This window comes from Capra hircus, chromosome 1, assembly GCF_001704415.2.
Source record: "Capra hircus breed San Clemente chromosome 1, ASM170441v1, whole genome shotgun sequence".
NCBI classification, from domain to species: Eukaryota; Metazoa; Chordata; class Mammalia; order Artiodactyla; family Bovidae; genus Capra; species Capra hircus.
Genome location: NC_030808.1, coordinates 64,949,404 through 64,963,420, shown reverse-complemented (window position 1 = coordinate 64,963,420; position 14,017 = coordinate 64,949,404). Strand labels below are relative to the sequence as shown.

Here is a 14,017-nt window from a genome sequence, read left to right as displayed (position 1 = left end):
AAGAATGGACTGCAGAAGAGAGCTTTTGGTGGGTGATAAAGTGTACTGAAACTGGATTGTGGGGGGCTGCCTGCATGACTCTGTACATGCATACATAAAATTTACCAAAATTTATCAAACTATTCATCTAAAAGTGGATGAATTTTATTACATGTAAATCATGCCACAATACAGATGTAAAAATAAAAGTGAAGGTTAAGTAAAGTTGTTTCCAGAAAAACAAAACCTGAGAGAATTCAATGCCAGCAGCTGTAAACCAAAAGAAACACCAAGAAGTTCTTCAGGTTGAAAGAAAATGGTCTCAGATGGAAGAGCACTGACAAGGGTAAACATGTGGTTAAAAATATAAGAATGCTAACTGTTTACATCAAAACAATAATAATCACATATGTAGAAATAAAACACATGGAAACAATAGCACAAACTGTGGGAGTGTGACAAATGCATTTTAACTGCTGCAAAGTTTCTTGCCTTACTTAGAAAGTGGTAAAACCAAAAGTATTCATTTAAGGCAGACTACAATACATCAAGAAGGCATATTGTAATATCTAGCCTGTGTGCGTGTGCTTAGTCGCTCAGTCATGTCCAACTCTTTGCCACCCTTTGGACTGTAGCCCGCCAGGCTCCTCTGTATGTGGGAATTTTCAGGCAAGAATATTGAAGTGGGTTGTAGTTTTCCCCTTCCAGGGGATCTTCCCGACCCAGGGATTGAACCTGCATCTCCTGTGTCTCCTGCATTGCAGGTGGATTCTTTACCTGCTAAATCTCTAGGGCAACCACTTAAAAAAAACTATGTAAGAATGTATAACTAAAAATGGGATAATAAAAAAATGTTTCCATACTCCAAAAGAAGGCAAAAAATTAGAAATAAAAGAAAAAACACAAGAGGACAGATAGGAGAGAAATAGCAAGCATTAGATTTAAACTGTATCATTAACTATTAATTATTTTAATGTCAATGGTCTGTGAGCTGATTAAAAGACAGTTTGCCAGACCAAATAAAAACACAAAGACCAGCTATGTGCTATTAATCAGAGCCACACATTAGATGAAATGATAAAGACTGAAAAATAAAAGGGTAAGAAAAGCTATCCTACCCAAATACTAATCAAAGTAAATCTGATATAGTTAAATTAATATCAGACAAAGTAGATGCTGAGGTTAGAAGTATTGCTAGAGATTAAAGGGGACAGTTTATAACAAGATATTTAAGAATATTACTCATTTCTATCTTCCTTTCTTTCATTAAGTGCTATAATTATCTAATAACAGAATAACTGTATTCAGGTAGGAGGATGATTCTAAAATGCTTTGTCATTTCAAGCACAAAAATATGATAAAATCATATTGCTCATCCATGCATGCCCTTAGACTTTTAAGAGTGACAGCTGTGAAAATGTTAGGACTATTACATTTGCTGATCACCAAAGATTTTATTTTACTTCTGCCTATATAGCATTAATGTGCAGAACCACTCATTGCATCTGTCCTATGTAATAGTCTGCTTCTTTTTCCTCTTTATTCTTCTGAAGTCACAGATAATGAACTCACTCAGAAAACAGGAGTGAGTTAGCAACTGCCAAGATAGACCAGTTTCATTAGCTTCAGGAAAATGGTTCAGGGGAAAGACCTTCATCAGCTATTATGTCCTGATGAGAGTTCAGTCATTACCTGTCTTAAAAAAAAAAAAATAACTTAAGCTTTGAATTCAGCTGTTTTCTTCTGGGCATGCATCTAGTTTCTAGTGCACCCTTAAATAGAAAGTAATAAATGTAATGCTATAGAACTTTGTATAAATGTCAGGTTCTGTTATTATTTTTCACCAAACTAAGAATGCCATAGTTCAGAAACTACATATGGCCCAATGAGATGCTTTTGCTCATAAAACCATTTGGTTTCTCTCAGGGAGCTGAAGCCAGCAGTAGAGACACTGTCTGAACGTTGAACCAGGAGCTATTCAGGTCAAACACTGTGGAGGACACACAGAATGTGTCCATCATTCAGCGACTTCATTTGAACCAGAACCAGTAACGAAACAACAACAAACTGGACAATCTGTCATTTCCAAGCTTTGATGTCTTATAAGCTGGTGGAGATAAAATTCACTGTAACTGTAGGCACACTCGAACTGGAAGAGTTGAGGTGTGGCCAGGGTGTAGGGCCCTCGGAGGAGTGAGTGGTTATCAGAACGCAGAGGAAGCACCCTTTGTGGAGAGGAGCTAAGACTTTTGGTTGATGGAGCCTGAGAGAGCTGGGGAGGGGAGCATAAAAACCTTTGCCTTACTCTCCCTCTTTCTCACCTCCTGCCAATAATCTCTATTGGCCAAACACAGCTGGAACCAGCAAGCAAGCTGGTGCATTCTTTGTGGGAACAGAGTAAAATGGAGACGTATATAGAGAGGATACGGAGAAGGCAATGGCACCCCACTCCAGTACTCTTGCCTGGAAAATCCCATGGACAGAGGAGCCTGGAAGGCTGCAGTCCATGGGGTCGCTGAAGGTCGGACATGACTGAGCGACTTCACTTTCACTTTTCACTTTCCTGCATTGGAGAAGGAAATGGCAACCTACTCTAGTGTTCTTGCCTGGAGAATCCCAGGGACGGGGGAGTCTGGTGGGCTGCCGTCTATGGGGTCTCACAGAGTCGGACACGACTGAACTGACTTAGCAGTAGCAGCAGTATAAAGAGGATATGGAGGAGCACAGGGAAGCCATCCGGCACAGGGGCTGTTGCAACGGTCTAGATAAGAGACCACCTGCGAGCCTGCTAAGTTGCTTCAGTTGTGTCCAGCTCTTTGCAACCCTATGGACTGTAGCCCGCCGGGCTCCTCTGTCCATGGGATTTCCAGGCAAGAATACTGGAGTGGATTGCCATGCCCTCCTCCAAGGGATCTTACCAACCCAGGGATCAAACCCATGTCTCTTGTGTCTCCTGCATTAGTAGGCATGTTCTTTACCACTAGCGCCACATGGGAAGTCCAAGAGCACCTACTGAATTTGAATCTCAACTCTGCCATAAAATGTGTGCTGTGTGACTTTGGGGAAGATACTTAATTGCTCTGAACCATAGTGCCCTAGTCTTTTAAAATGAGGTAAATATACTCAGCTCACAGATTATTTTCAGGATAAGGTTAATGTGTATCATTTCGTGCCGTTCCTGCCACACAGTATGTGCTAGATAAATGCTAAGTTATTTTCCCTTCTTCACTGAACTTATTATCTGCTTGCCTCTTTTAAGCCAAGCCTAGAAATCTACTTTCTTTTCAACATTAGCATGCTTTAGAAAGATCCTCTTATTCATAAAGACGCTGGGAAAGTGTCAGGATCATTCTTATGTCAGATACATTACTGCAGTAAAATTGTTTTGGATCAGAATGTTATTTAAGCAGAAAAACATTTAATTCTTCAGAAAGAATTACAAGGACTAATTTGGCCTTTAACAAATAATTCAACATAAATTACCACCTACTTCCCAAAAGCAGCAGTTTATGTTTCCCTCGTAGCTCAGTTGGTTAAAAGCCTGCTTGTAATATAGTAGACCCGGGTTCAATTCCTGGGTCAGGAAGATCCACTGGAGAGGGAAATGGCAACCCACTCCAGTATTCTTGCCTGGAGAATCCCATGGACAGAAGAGCCTGGCAGACTACAGTCCATGGGTTCCAAGATACAGACACAGCTTAGCGACTAAACTACCACACCGGAAGCAGCAATTTTATTTCCTAGGACCACTGGACACTGGCATCAGCTGTACCCTATTCTTTTGTGTCAGATAATGAGATACTCTGCATGGAGAACACTTAACTGGATCGCTGTTGAGTGAATCTCAGAAGACTTGCTGTAAGCCAATTGCCTATTCCAAGCATCTGAAGAATATTTTTTGTTGTAAACCTCACAGCAGCCTGCCAGGTCGTTTCCATGTTCTGATGCAAAGTCTATAATGTATTCCTAGAATCATCTAATGTTTTTATCGATGATCCCTCAGGCTGAAATGTTTTCTGCTGTTTCATTCATTCGGTGTAACTCTAAAACAATGATGGTTGCCTGCAGGCTGGACCATCAGAGGAGACTGGACCATGCTCAGGCTACAGGCTTTCCTTGTGGGCTGCTCTGATGACAGGGAGGAAAACTGAGGGTGTTGAGTGCAGTATTGAGGAAGGCCCACAAAATGATAATTGCATGTGCATCTGCTTCTCCCTTCACTAAGCAACTTCACAGCCATTAGGCTAGTTGAGGTGGGTAGGACAATTACTTCCTTGCTCTTTACAGATGAGAAAACTGACTCCCAGGATGTTAACTAGTTTGCCCAAGGCCTTCCAGCAATTTGGGTTGACACAAGGGTTGGAATATAGGCCTTCCAGTTCTAAAGAACTTGTTCAGGGATGAAAAAGAAAACTTACATTGCAGAGTCACTGTTGACTGCCTGTTCTCTGTAAATGAAACAAAGACCGCCAGAGCTTTAACAGTAAAAAAAAAAAAAAAAGAAGAAGAAAGCAAAGTTTATTTCTTTGACAAGAACACACTAATCAGTTAAAAACAGAAACAAATTCAGTGACTATTTACTTAGAAGGAAAAGTCAGAATTTTGTAAGTGCTTTACAAAGATTCAAGGTGGTTATGCCAAGTAAGCATTGAAAACTACTTCTTTGGATAGAATGGAGCCTGACCCTAGGTCTTATGTGATTGATTTAACAAGCCCCATTGTTCATTGGTCTGGAGAGTCTGAGTGAGGGCTCTCTAGAACTTGATGTTCCTTTTTCAGCTTCAGCCAGTTACTGTGGTTAATTATAGTATTCAGAGTTTTTGTTTGTTTGTTTGTTTGGGATTTTTGATGCGGACCATTTTTAAAGTCTCTATTGAATTCGTTACAATATTGCTTCTGTTTTGTTTCTTTGTTTTGGCTTTTTGACTGACAGGCTCATGAGATCTTATCTCCCTGCCTAGAGATCCAACTGCCACCCTGTGTGTTGGAAGAAGTCTTAACCACTGGACCACCAGGAAAGTCCCTAGCATTCAGTTTTGGCATCTTCTCAAACTCTCAAAATCCTCAAATATTCACTGGAATTACACAGAGGGCTTGCTGAGGCACAGATTGCTGAGCCTGCTGCTGCTGCTGCTAAGTCACTTCAGTCGTGTCCGACTCTGTGTGACCCCATAGACGGCAGCACACCAGGCTCCGCCGTCCCTGGGATTCTCCAGGCAAGAACACTGGAGTGGGGTGCCATTTTAACCCCAGAGTTTCTGATTCAGTAGTTTGGGCATAAAGCCTGTATCTCCAAGTTCCCAAATGAAGTTTTGTGGCTATCCTAGGGCCATGATTTGAGAACATCTATCCCAGACACATGATGCTATAGAGAGTTTTCATTTTATACCTCTCTAGGATCAAGCTACCAGATGACTCCCTCACACTCAGAAGGGACAGAGGTCTCTCCTGATAATAACCTTTATATTCCCCTTACAGGAGACCTGCCTTTTTCTTCTATCAGTAGGGAGCCTTTTTTTATGGGGGCAGAATAGATAAAGAAATTGCTCGTGGAATCTAAAGTCAACACAACTTCACACCACAAGCTTTATCTGTTCATTTCCCTTCATGGTAGGGAATCAGTACTGAATTATTTGACTAGCTTTTTTTAAAAAATAGCATTACATGCATTGATTCAATCTCATTACCTTTACAGTTTGCTTTTACTACCTTACCCTCTCTGATCAATAATCACATTTTTCCACCCTCATAACCTTTTCCCATCTGATTTTTGATGAGCATACAATCTGATTTATTTCTGCTGCAATTCAGCCTTACAGTTCTCCAAGCTTACAATTCTCCTTTTACGAATCCAGTCTTCTCCATTTACACCTTCATTGTTCCTGTGTTAGGCACATATTCTAAGTAAACAGTAGTTACTTGTGTACCTGTTTGTGTCTTGCAGTGGACTGGTGCCTTCGGAGAGAAGGAGCTTACTAGAAGGCTTTGTTTTCCTCATACCACTAGTCCAGGCCCTACTATCAGTTCAGTTCAGTTCAGTTCAGTCGCTCAGTCGTGTCTGACTCTTTGCCACCCCATGAACTGCAGCACGCCAGGCCTCCCTGTCCATCACCAACTCCTGGAGTTCACTCAGACTCACGTCCTTCGAGTCCGTGATGCCATCCAGCCATCTCATCCTCTGTCGTCCCCTTCTCCTCCTGCCCCAAATCCCTCCCAGCATCACAGTCTTTTCCAATGAGTCAACTCTTCGCATCAGGTGGCCAAAGTACTGAAGTTTCAGCTTTAGCATCATTCCTTCCAAAGAAATCCCAGGGTTGATCTCCTTCAGAATGGACTGGTTGGATCGCCTTGCAGTGCAAGGGACTCTCAAGAGTCTTTTCCAACACCACAGTTCAAAAGCATCAATTCTTCGGTGCTCAGCTTTCTTCACAGTCCAACTCTCACATCCATACATGACCACTGGAAAAACCATAGCCTTGACTAGATGGACCTTAGTTGGCGAAGTAATGTCTCTGCTTTTGAATATGCTATCTAGGTTGGTCATAACTTTTCTACCAAGGAGTAAGCATCTTTTAATTTCATGGCTGCAGTCACCATCTGCAGTGATTTTGGAGCCCCCCAAAATAAAGTCTGACACTGTTTCCACTGTTTCCCCATCTATTTCACATGAAGTGATGGGACTAGATGCCATGATCTTCGTTTTCTGAATGTTGAGCTTTAAGCCAACTTTTTCACTCTCCTTTCACTTTCGTCAAGAGGCTTAAGGGTGGTGTCATCTGCATATCTGAGGTTATTGATATTTCTCCCGGCAATCTTGATTCCAGCTTGTGTTTCTTCCAGTCCAGCGTTTCTCATGATGTACTCTGCATATGAGTTAAATAAGCAGGGTGACAATATACAGCCTTGACGTACTCCTTTTCCTATTTGGAACCAGTCTGTTGTTCCATGTCCAGTTCTTTTTTTTTTTTTTAAAGGGACAACATTTATTCCTTTTTCAAATGTTACAGTAAAACCAGGTGGAAGAGAAAGGTTTTAGCAGTTAGGAAAAAAAAAAAAAGTACAAATCTGGGGTTTGGCCATTAAAAGTTAAAATAAAAAGTTAAAAAAAAAAAAAGACATCATTAGAAAGCAGCTTCCGGGCTATTTTTCAAACCACACTAGCTGAACTCATTTTTTCCCTTCACTAAATGGATTTTTGATTAGCAATAATAATAAAGACCAATGTGCGGTGTTCCGAAGACTTAAAAAAAAAAGTTATTTACAACAATGGGAGGGAGAAAAAAAGACAACACGAAGTTGTTTCACATTACAGACCTCCCGCCCACCCCAAAGCTTAATACTTGCTTACCAAGTCAAAAAAGGAGACACAGGTTGATTCACAAGCTGGAGGTTTGAACTTGAGTAAGACATTTATAAAAACCTGGCAGTGTTCTCCCCAGCCCAGGTGCCACTAGGCACAGCACAAGAGACTAAAAACTCAATGGGAAGGCTGGACACTCAGGGTTTGAGAGTGTAGGTACCCCCACATCTGGCTCAGGGATTTGGGGAGTAAACAAAACCTACTTGGAAAAGAATTGGGGAAGAAAACCAGCAATTGCCTTCGGCACAGGTGGGGACAGGGAAGGAGGTAGGGCCAAGGGCAGGAGCATTTCACATCACTAACCTAACTTGGGAAAACTGCAAGGGACCATCTTCAACTGGCCTTAAGAGGAAGACCAGATGGATGATGGGAGAATCCACAGGAGGGAGAGAAGGAGAGGAAACGTGGCTAGGGGGCAACAGCCCCTTCCTTTCTGGGGACAGGAAGGCAGCTGGTGCACCAGGTCCAGGCAGTGACCTCACAAGGACAGCACAGTTTTTGCAGCTTAGAGATCACCCACCTGCCCCCACCCAGCTACTCATTCTGCTCACTGGCTGGTGCAGGGTCATTCTCTGGCCCCGAGGGAGTGGATGGCTCTGCGGCCTGGGGCCCTGCCTCTTCTGTGTCTCCTCCCTTGGCGGCAGCGCTGGCCTCTGCCCCTTTGGCCTGGGGCTCCTGGCTCTCGGGGGTGCAGCAGCCTTCCCTTCCTGGGCAGTGCCCTCCTTGCTGCAGGCACTGATCTCCTCCTGCTCCTGCTCTTCCTCTGTGGGTGAGGAGGCAGAAGAATCACCCCCACCCTCCTTCCGATTTCTCTTGAAGGACAGGCCACTCACTTTGAAAGGCTTCTTGAAAGAGAATTTCTTCTTACAATACTGTATTGGTTTTGCCATACCTTGACATGAATCCACCACGGGTGTACATGAGTTCCCAAACATGAACCCCCCTCCCACCTCCCTCCCCACAACATCCCTCTGGGTCATCCCCGTGCACCAGCCCCAAGCATGCTGTATCCTGCATCGGCCATGTCCAGTTCTAACTGTTGCTTCCTGACCTGCATACAGATTTCTCAAGAGGCAGATCAGGTGGTCTGGTATTCCCATCTCTTTCTGAATTTTCCACAGTTTATTGTGATCCACACAGTCAAAGGCTTTGGCATAGTCAATAAAGCAGAAATAGATGTTTTTCTGGAACTCTCTTGCTTTTTCCATGATCCAGTGGATGTTGGCAATTTGATCTCTGGTTCCTCTGCCTTTTCTAAAACCAGCTTGAACATCAGGAAGTTCACGGTTCACGTATTGCTATAGCCTGGCTTGGAGAATTTTGAGCATTACTTTACTAGTGTGTGAGATGAGTGCAATTGTGCGGTAGCTTAAGCATTCTTTGGCATTGCCTTTCTTTGGGATTGGAATGAAAACTGACTTTTTCCAGTCCTGTGGCCACTGCTGAGTCTTCCAAATTTGCTGGCATATTGAGTGCAGCACTTTCATAGCATCATCTTTCAGGATTTGAAATAGCTCTACTGGAATTCCATCACCTCCACTAGCTTTGTTCATAGTGATGCTTTCTAAGGCCCACTTGACTTCACATTCCAGTATGTCTGGCTCTAGATGCATGATCACACCAAATAGGTGCTTAATAAATACCAGTTTGAATCTGTTGGCAGTTCTTAATCAATTATTTTAATTCACATAAGTGAATTATGTGAATAATTTTGGGCATATCATACTTTTGGGCATAGAGTTCTGAGTCATGACAAACATAAAAAGCCCTGTATCTACCACCACAATTATAATTGAACTGTTCCATAACCTTAAAAACTCCATCATACATGCTACTGTTTGTAGTCAAAAACTTCCCCTTTCCTTAGTTCCTGGAGACCCCTTGTCTATTCTCTATCCCTATAGTTTCACCCTTTTTTGATTGTCATATAAAGAGAATGGTGCAGAATGTAGCCTTTGAATATGGCTTATTTTACTTAGAAAAGTGCTTTTGAAAGTCATCCATTTCGGTGACTCTGTCAATAGTTCATTCTTTGTTACTGAGTATTGTTCCCCTATATGGATGTTCTGCAGTTTGTTTATCCATTCACTAGTTGAAGGACCTTTGGGTTGTTTCTAGTTGTAAATATTTGCACAGAGGCTTTTCCACAAATTTCCATTTCTCTTGGACAGATACCTAAGAGTGGGATTGTGGGGTAGTATGATAAATCTGTTTAACTTTATGGGAAACTGGCAGTTTCTCATAAAGTTGCTATCCCACTTTGTGTTTTTAATCAGCAATGTATGAGTTACTATTGCTTTGCAACCTCAGCATCTCTAGGGCTTGTCAGCTTGTTTAGTTTTCAGTTCAGTTCAGCTCAGTCGCTCAGTCGTGTCCGACTCTTTGCGACCCCATGAATTGCAGCACGCCAGGCCTCCCTGTCCATCACCAACTCCCAGAGTTCACTCAGACTCGTTCGAGTCCATGATGCCATCCAGCCATCTTATCCTCTGTCGTCCCCTTCTCCTCCTGCCCCCAATCCCTCCCAGCATCAGTCTTTTCCAATGAGTCAACTCTTTGCATCAGGTACATTCCTATAGCCCATTCTCATGGCTTCCCAGGTGGTGCTAGTGGTAAAGAACCCACCTGCCAATGCAGGAGATGTAAGAGATGTAGATTTGACCCCTGGGTGGGAAAGATGCTCTCAGGAGGTCATGGCAACTCACTCCAGTATTCTTGCCTGGAGGGCTATGGCCCATAGGGTAGCAAAGATCAGATACAACTGAAGCAACTTAGCACAAACACCCACAATTTTTTTCATTAATTTGCATATCTGTGACAAATAATGATATTGAATACCTTTCCATGTGTTTATTTGACACCCATGTATTAACTTCTTTAATGAAATATCTGTTAAAATCTTCTGTCCATTTTTTCCAGTTGTGTCCTTCCTTACTGTTGAATTTAGAGAATTTCTTATATATTTTGGACAAAAATCCTTTGTCAGATTTGTGATATGCAAATATTCACCCCCGCCCATCTATGACTTATCTTTGCAGTGCTTTAAATTTTGACTCTTGAGAGTCCCTCAGACTGCAATGAGATCAAACCAGTCAATCCTAAAGTTTATCAGTCCCAAATATACATTAGAAGGACTGATTCTGAAGCTGAAGCTCCAATGCTTTGGCCACCTGATGTGAATAACTAACTCACTGGAAGAAAGATTGAAGGCAGGAGGAGAAGAGGACAATAGAGGATGAGATGGTTGGAAGGCATCACCAATTCAATGCACATGAGTTTGAGCAGGCTCTGAGAGTTGGTGATGGACAGGGAAGCCTGACATGGGGCTGCAGCCCATGGGGTTGCAGAGTCGGACATGACTGAGCAACGGAACTAAACTGACTGAAATTTTTATCAAATTCCATCTATTAATTTTTTTCTTTTGGAAATCATGCCTTTGCTATCCTATTTAAGAACTCCATGTCTACCTCAAACTCACAGAGATTTTCTCCTCTGTTTTCTCTTCAAAGTTTTATAGTTTTACCTTTTGTATTTAGGCCCATGACCCATTTTGAGTTAACTTTTGTATAAAGTTTGGAGCATGGTTTGAGATTCACTTTTATGGCATTTGGGCATCCAGTTGTTTCTTCACCTTTTTAAAGAATATATTTGTTCATTTATTTGACTGCACTGGGTCTTGGTTGTGGCATGCCAGATCTAGTTCCCTGACTAGGGACTGAACCCAGGACCCCTGCCCTGGGAGCTGGGAGTTTTAGCCACTGGACCACCCCGGTAAGCCCCATTCCTGCACCTTTTGTTGAAACAACTGTTCTTCCACTGAATTTCATTTACCCTTCTGTCAAAACCCAATAAATAGATCATATTTGTGTGGGTTTATTTCTGGATTCTCTATTCTGCTTCACTGATCTACCTGCTTATCTTTTTACAAATACTGCAGTTTTGACCGCTATAAACCTATCTTTTAACCAGTACCACAGAGCTGATTAAACAAGATTTTTAGGAAGCTGTGAAACCAGGTAGTATGGCTCTTTCAACCCTGCTTTTTTTCCAAAATTTTCTTTGTTAACCAACCCTCCCAAGTCAGCCCCCAACAAAGGTCTTTTTGCCTGGTGTCACTAACACTGATAGAACAAGTTACAGTTTGGTTCAGAAGCATAGGGAAGCTTCGTTATTTGATCAAAGAACGAAGATGTGAGCTCAACTCCTAGGGCCCCTGCTCTCCCCAGAAGACCAACCGTGGGGGGAGGGGAGGGTGCTGCTTTATATGGATTTAATCAGCTGGGACGGCGCAGAGTTCTCACAAGGCATGCGCAGCTCTGCCCCTCCCGGTCCAGATCACCGTGAGGAGCGCAGCGTCTCTAACCGCGGCACTCTGCCGCCATCTTGAATTGGGTGTTATGAGCAGAGCTCTGTACACACCTCTGAGCTGAGGTACTGGTGCAGCCATTTCAGCCTAGGAACTTGTTTGAAGTGCTGGGAACAAGACCTTTGCACACAGCACCCTTTAAGCAAGTGAAACTAAATGAAGCACAAAGAAAAAGAAAAAGGTTTCAGTTCAGTTCAGTTCAGTCGCTCGGTAGTGTCCGACTCTTTGCGACCGCATGAATCGCAGCTCCGCAGGCCTCCCTGTCCATCACCCACTTCCGGAGTTCATTCAGACTCATGTCCATCGAGTCCGTGATGCCATCCAGCCATCCCATCCTCTGTCATCCCCTTCTCCTCCTGCCCCCAATCCCTCCCAGCATCAGAGTCTTTTCCAATGAGTCAACTCTTTGCATGAGGTGGCCAAAGTACTGGAGTTTCAGCTTTAGCATCATTCCTTCCAAAGAAATCCCAGGGCTGATCTCCTTCAGAATGGACTGGCTGGATCTCCTTGCAGTCCAAGGGACTCTCCTCTGCCTGGGAATTGTTAGTGGGCTTTGCCAGTGACAAATCTCCCTTCTGTCTTTTGTCCTGCTTCTCATTCTTGAGGGGTATTGAGGGGGCACAGGTTCATCTTCTGCTTTCTGTTGATTTCAGGCAATGTCATACCCCTGGGTAGAGGAGCAGAACTTCTCAGCTGCCTTTAGGTACATTTGAGGCTCAGTAGACCTCAGCCCTGACTGTTGGTATCCCTGAGCCACCATCTTTTGTCTAACTTTCACACTGGTGGCTCAGACTGTAAAGAATTCACCTGCAGTGCAAGAGACCCTGGTTGGATCCCTGGGTCAGGAAGATTCCCTGGAGGAGGGCATGGTAACCCACTCCAGTATTCTTGCCTGGAGAAAACCATGAACAGAGGAGCCTGGCAGGCTATCGTCAGTGAGGTCGCAAAGAGCTGGACAGGATTGAAGTGACTTAGCACACATGCAACCTTTAAAAATTATGAATCACTGTATTGTATGCCTGTAATGTATAGTACTGAATATCAACTATATGTTAATCAAAATTAATGAACTAATCAATTAATTCAAAACATGTGGCTCAAAAGATTATGATCACATTCAAATTTGATCACAAGAGAATATGATCACATTCAAATTGTTTTCCTAAAAATGCCATTATTTAGGTCTTTTGTGTTGTGTTGGACACTCAGTTGTGTCTGACTCTTTGCAACCCCATAGACTAGCCCACCAGACTCCTCTGTCCATGGGGATTCTTCAGACAAGAATACTGGAGTGGGCTGTCATGCCTCCTGCAGGGGATTTTCCCAACCAAGGAATCGAACCCGAGTCTCTTACATCTCCTGCATTGGCAGGTGAGTTCTTTACCACTAGCACCACCTGGGAAGCCCATCTAGGTATTTTGCCCTTAGGCTACATGTGCCCTGATGTTGAGGCTTACTGCCAAGGCCTGAATATCCCTGATCACACTTCTGTTGTTTTCTGCAAGAGAAGCCTCAGGTCAGAGAGGTTTTCATGAGTAGTCAAGGGGTTTCATTGTCCCAGGTTGTTTGTCCAGAGGTTGGGGCTTGGGGGCCTCTTCACTCACGTGATGTAACCACAGAGTGACCCCGGCAACTTCAGGATGGAATGGGTGGTTAGGATCACCAAGTGGGGTCCATTCTCCTTAGGAGTGAATTGGACTTGCAGGCTGCCATTCTTCTAGATTTTTAGGTTATCCAGTCTCCTGCCAAAAGTCGTGTAAGGCCAGGTCAGTGGATGCAGGCAGCACCTGGTTACTCTATTTCATGAGGGCTTTCATGGTTTCTCCTACCTGAAGGGCGCACTTGAGTTGTTCCATTTCAAAGCAGTTAAGGTTTCTGTCCCTTCCCTCAGGCTTGGGAATAGGTCGATCATACATGAGTTCAAATACACTTAACTTTTTTTTCTTCATATTTTTAAAATTTATTTTTAATTGGAGGATAATTGCTTTACAATGTTGTGTTGATTTCTACCACATATCAATGTGAATCAGCCATGAGTATATATACATCCCCTCTCTTGTGCTCACTTAACTTTATCTCATGGAGTTAACTGAATAAGAAACAGGACAAATGGAAGCAACTTGACCAAATTTTCTTGTTTCTTGACACAACCTGCCTAAAGGCCTGCTTCAAGTTCTGATTGGATCTCTCTACTTTACCCAACAACTGGGGCCCCCAAGATGAGTGCAAGGTCCATTATATGGACTGCTTATCTCTTCATCACTTGAGACACAAATTCTGGATCATTATTACTTTGTAGGGATCCTGGGAGC

At 43.0% G+C, this 14,017-nt stretch overlaps 1 pseudogene; it reads right to left on the bottom strand.

The window, feature by feature from the left end:
• LOC102184463 lies at window positions 7,797-13,621 on the bottom strand (annotated as a pseudogene).